This window comes from Pristiophorus japonicus, chromosome 1 (genome assembly GCF_044704955.1).
Source record: "Pristiophorus japonicus isolate sPriJap1 chromosome 1, sPriJap1.hap1, whole genome shotgun sequence".
Taxonomy (NCBI): Eukaryota; Metazoa; Chordata; class Chondrichthyes; family Pristiophoridae; genus Pristiophorus; species Pristiophorus japonicus.
Genome location: NC_091977.1, coordinates 321,249,354 through 321,255,353, shown reverse-complemented (window position 1 = coordinate 321,255,353; position 6,000 = coordinate 321,249,354). Strand labels below are relative to the sequence as shown.

The 6,000-nt window shown below is 44.6% G+C and overlaps 1 protein-coding gene across 3 annotated transcripts in view; it reads left to right on the top strand.

The window, feature by feature from the left end:
• The first annotated feature begins 614 nt into the window (after nt 1-614).
• znf407 (zinc finger protein 407) overlaps nt 615-6,000 on the top strand; it is a 732,915-nt gene continuing 727,529 nt past the window's right edge. For 2 of the 3 annotated variants that reach the window (XM_070888602.1, XM_070888609.1), the window contains exon 1: nt 641-697. The gene's annotated coding sequence lies outside the window, so the exon portion shown is untranslated. Of the gene's footprint in view, nt 698-6,000 lie in introns of all 3 variants that reach the window. The other variant, XM_070888603.1, reaches the window with a different exon arrangement.

Sequence of the window (6,000 nt, the reverse complement as noted above, 5' to 3'; positions counted from 1 at the left end):
TTCATTACATTGTTGTTTGTGGGATCTTGCAGTGTGTAAATTGGCTGCTGCATTTCCCTCAATAGTGACAACACTTCAATAGAGTGCTGCAAACATTCTCGAGGTGGTGAAAAGGTCCCATGGCACTCGTTTGAAGAAGAGCTGGGGGAGTTCTCCCAGGTATCTTAGCCAATATTTATCGGCCAATCAACGTCCCTAAAACAGACGATCTGGTCATTATCACATTGCTGTTTGTGGGAGCTTGCTGTGTGCAAATTGGCTGCCGTGTTTCCCACATTACAACAAGGACGACACTTCAAAAGTACTTCATTGGCTGTAAAGAGCTTTGGGACATGCCGAGATCGTGAAAACGCTGTATGAATGCAAGTCTTTCTTTTTCAGGGCACCCAATGTTATTATTCTCTTAATTTAGTGGATTCCAATAAACTAGACCACAGAACTTTGGACAAAAAGCCCTGGTTGTAAAGAGTTCCCAGAGAGAATGGCCATTGTCCATTTGGAAGTCTTGTGGTGGAACCCAAGCATCTTGAGCACGTGCTGCCAGTCACGTGGGGACCGCACATCACATGACATTCCATTCCCCCCCCCCCCCCCGGCGCGCATCATCAGCCTCGTTCTCAGTGACACCGACTTTCTGCTACGGCAGGCCACTTGTGACTAAGTACATGGTGAGCGGACGCTACGGATTCGCGCACAGGTACGTCTAAATAATGAAACGATTTCATTTCTCATCGTCCCGCTGAACTTCGGAGCCAGGCAGGAGCGCAGCGGCTTCCGCGTTATCACTTTTCGCAGCTGCGAAGGGGAGGTGGCGGACGCCGCTCGCCCGAGGCTTTTTGGGCCTCTGCGTTGCCGTCGTTTCAACCGCCAGTTACTGGCCGTTGCTGGGATCGGCCTCGGCTTCGGGGCGGGGCGAGGAGGGTGAGACCAGCCTTCTCCCGCTTCTGATTGGTTTCCCCTTGTCTGGCAGGTCGGCGGTCTGGCATTCCGGTTGGCCGGCTTTCCCGTCACTCTTTTGCGCGTCACAATGCCCTCTGTCGAATGGGTGAGTGAGAAGCAGGCAAGGCGAACCGGATCCAGGAAGCAAGGCTGACATGAGGTTGCTCACTGATCATGTGCAGCCGCCACAAACTTTCTTTTTGCCATATTTCAGAGAATTATACTGTGGATGGGTTTCTATATAAAAGAATACTCTTTTAGTGCCCAAACCCCTCCTCCCTATAAAAGTATGTGGTTGTCACTGTTTATTGGCACTTTTTTGTTTACATGTTTAAAAAACCCTGTTTTTCCCCTGGAAGTTCCGGCATGAAATTAACAACTCTTTCGAAAACATTTTACATAAAAGTTCATTGCTTAAAAGAGCAAGCTGGCAGTTTATGTTGAATTGTTAATTGTTTACAAACTCTTTAAGAAGTTTGGCAGTTTTTTTAGTAAGTGCACTTCTGAAAAGCCTTCATTTGTGACTGTTGGGTGGTGCCTTTATTTTTACGGAAAGTTAATTCGCCCCATCCCCCCCCCCCCCCCCCAGTGTATTTTGACATTAGTATGGGGATAGGGGTAGGTGGAGAGGGATACAGCTAAACCAGGTTTAGAAGAAAAGAAAGACTTGGATTTATATAATGCCTTTCACCACCACTGGACGTCTCAAAATGCTTTACAGCCAATGTAGTACTTTTGGAGTGCAGTAACTGTCGGAATGTAGGAAGTTTAGGGAAGAAACAACATTTAAAGACTTGGAATTTGCACCTTTCACAACCTCTAATGTGAATAATAATACAACAACAATAAAAAACTCCTAGTTTGTTGGAATTGTAACTGTATTGTGAACAAAATGTCTAGTATTTCAAAATATGTTTTGTACAGATAACTTCAAAAGTAATTGTTGGAGATCAGGGACTTTGGTTATGTGGAGAGACTAGAGTGGCTGGGATTGTTCTGCTCAGAGTAGGAAAGGTTAAGCGGAGTTTTAATATTGGTGTTCAAAATGATGAGTTTTGCGGTTCCACAGGAGGTAGCGAGTTCCACATGCTCGCCACTCTTGAGTAAAAAAGTTTCTCCTGAATTAAACTTATTTGATTTATTAGTGACTGTTACATTCATGATGACCCAAGTTATGAACTCCCCCCCCCCCCCCCCCCCCCCCCCCCCGCACAAGTGGAAACATCTTCTCTACGTCTACCCTTTCAAACCCCTTAATTTTAAAGACCTCTATCAGGTCACTTCTCAGCCTTCTCTTCTCCAGAGAAAAAAGCCCCAGCCTGTTCAGTCTTTCCTCATAGTTTGCTTGATCACTATTTCACTAGGTAGGGGCCTAATTTTGGCATTAATCTTAAGTCAGTGTAATACATTGGGATAATGTATCTCCTCATTACTAATGTCACATTCTTTTGAATTTTATGTATCTATAGAATATCTCACTGTTATTATGAAGCTGTTGTCTGCATTCATGAAATTATTCATTTTTAGGTGGGGGAGGATAGAAAAAGAGACAAGATGTATGTCAGACAAATGTCACCTTTGTAAGGGCCGAAAGATTAAGGCTATAGTTTCATAGAAAATGCCCATCTGTAGAAAACTTTTAAAAACCGCTTTGATTGCCAATGTAATGTTTGACAAACTGTTAAACAACAACATTTTGCATTTCTATAGCACTTTTAAATGTCGTAAAAACATCCCAAGGCGCTTCATAGGAGTGTAAAACAGACAAAATTTAACATTGAGCCACATAAAGGGATGCTAGGACAGGTGACCGAAAGCTTGGTTAAAGTGATTGGTTCCCATCAAGATCAATATGACATTGTACTATATTTCAAAGAAAAGGTTTCACATGGAAAATTAGTCTTGTATCAGTGCAGTAATTTCAAGATGTGTTGACAGCTTCATAATATTTTGATTTGTCTCCCGCAAAAGAAAACCGTTTCAGCTTTTTCTTTAAGAAGAGAAAAGAAACAGCTGCATTCATATAGCGCCTTTCACAACCTCAGGATGTCCCAAAGTGTTTTACAGCCAATGAAGTACTTTTGGAGTGTAGTCACTGTTGTAATGTGGGAAATGTGACAGCCAATTTGTGCACAGTAAGATCCACAAACAGCAATGTGATCACCTTCTATAGTGATGTTAGTTGAGGGATATATATTGGCCCAGGACACCAAGGAAAACTCACTTGCTGCTCTTCAAAGATCTTTTGGGAACTTTTACATCCACATGAGATGTCTCATCCGAAAGATGACAGCTCCGACAGTGCAGTACTCCCTCAGTGTCAGTCTGGATTATGGGCTTAGGTCTCTGGAGCTTGAACCCACAACCTTCTGACAAAGGGGCAAGAGCGCTATCCACTGAGCCATGGCTGACATCTTTATAAGGGATGAAAATGGATATAGAGAAATGTCAGAGTTTTATCTCTGATTGGTTGTCTCCTTCAGAAAACTTGTTGAGTAGGTTAGGTAGAGTCCCTGGTAGACCAAGCTGTACATTGTCTGCAGAGAGAAGGAGCTTGATTGGTTGAATGAGTCTTTTCTTCCTAACCTAAGTATATTTTGTGCTTTGCTTTTAAATAAAAAAGGTGTATAATTGTTGTAGTGGAAATAGAAAACTTTGCTATAGACTTTTAAATTCTTTTGAGTGTTTGGTTTGTGGGAGGTGAGATTCATGATCACCCCCAGGCTAATTAAATACAGGAAAATTCTCATCTACAAATCCCTCTTCTGCTCTGTACCTCCTCCGGCTCCAAATCCCTCTGTTGTTCCTTTTGTGGTCAACCGTGTGTTCTTTCTCTTAGGAGCATAAGAACAGGAGGAGGCCAGTCAGTCCCTCGAGCCTGTTCCAACATTCAGTTCGATCATGGCTGATCTGTATCTTAACTCCATCTGCCTGCCTTGGTTCTGTAACCCTTAATACCCTTACCCAACAAAAGTCTTATCAATCTGAGTTTTGACATTTTCAATTGACTCCTCCACCCGCGCGCCTCCCCCCCCCCCCCCCCGCCTCAACAGCTTTTCGGGAGCTCCAACTTTCTTGTGCTACCATTGGGTGGTCGAGCTGTGAGTCATCTTGCCCACGCACCCCGGAACTTTCTACTGGAGCTTCTCTGCATTGCTAACTCTCTCCGCCTCTTCAAAAGAGTCTTTGAAAACCCACGTTCTTAATCATGCATTTAACCGCATTGCCCGACTTCATCCCCCTACTCTTGTTTTTGGGGATTTGGAATGTTTGATGACATGTCCAGTATAAATGTAAGCTGTTGGAATGGACATGGTGCAGATCAAGCAAGCATTCTGTGACATACCGCATTCTATTGCCGGAAGCATTTATAGTGTGAATAATCCAGTGGTAGTCTTCCTAACTTGAGTTAGTTCAAAGGATCTTTTAAGCTGCCGGGATAAAACCCCACAAAGGCCTGAAATTCCAGTCTGGCTAGGGCTGCCAGCTCTCCAGGATTTGAAGATTGATCTCCAGGGCACTGCTACGATGAACACCCGGGAGAAAAATCATCGGGAATTAGAAGAAGATTGTGTTTCTTTCATTTGCTTTGTATATATTGTTTATTAATTATGGAAGTATTGGAGATGGGGGAAAAAATGCTGCTTGAGTGAGTGAGTCATCCAATCGGGTAATGGAGATTGTGTTTGCTTCCCAATTGGCCATGGGAAGGCGGGGTGCCACGAGCATTGGTGTGTTGGGCAACCAATGGCAGGAGCGTGGGGGCGGGGTGGATGGAGGCAGGAGGTCATGTGACTAAACCCCCAGGAATGTGTCCAACCAGAGTTGGCAACCCTAAGTCCAGCCCAAGGTGCAAATGGGGCTGATCTCCAAGTCAAGGGACTGGAAATGGGGTAGAGCCAGGCTGTGGCTGGATTCAGCACCTTTTTGTTTTAGCTCCAGCCATTTTCTGGTGGGAGAAGCCTTGGCTGCATCTTCTGCCTGCACGCTTCTTACCTCAGTTTGTCAGGAGTATGTATCAGCAGTGGGGTGGGGGGGGACACTTCCTGGGATAATTGGGAATTTCACCCATTGCGTCCTCAAAAGGTCTCAGCAGAACTTGCATAGGCATTAGAGCAGGCCATTCAGCCCCTGGAGTTTGTTCTGCCATTCAGTTAGATGGTGGCTGATATGCGTCCTAACTCCCACCTACCCATCTTGGTTCCGTAACCCTTAGTAGCTTTGCCCAACAAAAATCAATTGATTTCAGTTGGGAACTGGCATTGAGTCTCCAGAAAAAGCCTCTGTCCATTGCAAATAGTAAGGCAAAGAGTATACTATGCCAGAGTTATGGCCCCTAATTGCAGCCAAAGATCTCTCGAAGCCTGGGAAGGACCTGTGTGTGCTTCTAGTGGGGTGGCTGCGTCTGCTCCCCCATCGGGATAGGCATCCTGATACACCCACCCACCCTGATCATCCTAATGACTCTGTACACGATACCTGAGATAAAGTTGGCTTCAGATGAGAGACGCACTTTTATCAGTCTTCCAATGGCAATTTGGACCCCCAAGTATGTAGTTGTATTGTGAACATACAACAGCAGCTTGCATTTAAATAGCGCCTTTTAATGTAGTAAAATATCCCAAGGCGCTTAACAGGAGCGTTATTAAACAACATTTGAGATCGAACCACATGAGATACTGGGACAGGTTTTAAGGTGTATTTTAAAGGAGTAAAGAGGTAGCGAGACGGTGAGGTATAGATATAGAAACATAAAAAATAGGTTCAGGAGTAGGCCATTCGGCCCTTCGAGCCTGCACCGCCATTCAATGAGTTCATGGCTGAACATGCAACTTCAGTACCCCATTCCTGCTTTCTTGCCATACCCCTTGATCCCCCGAGTAGTAAGGACTACATCTAACTCCTTTTTGAATATATTTAGTGAATTGGCCTCAACAACTTCCTGTGGTAGAGAATTCCACAGGTTCACCACTCTCTGGGTGAAGAAGTTTCTCCTCATCTCGGTCCTAAATGGCTTACCCCTTATCCTTAGACTGTGACCCCTGGTTCTGGACTTCCCCC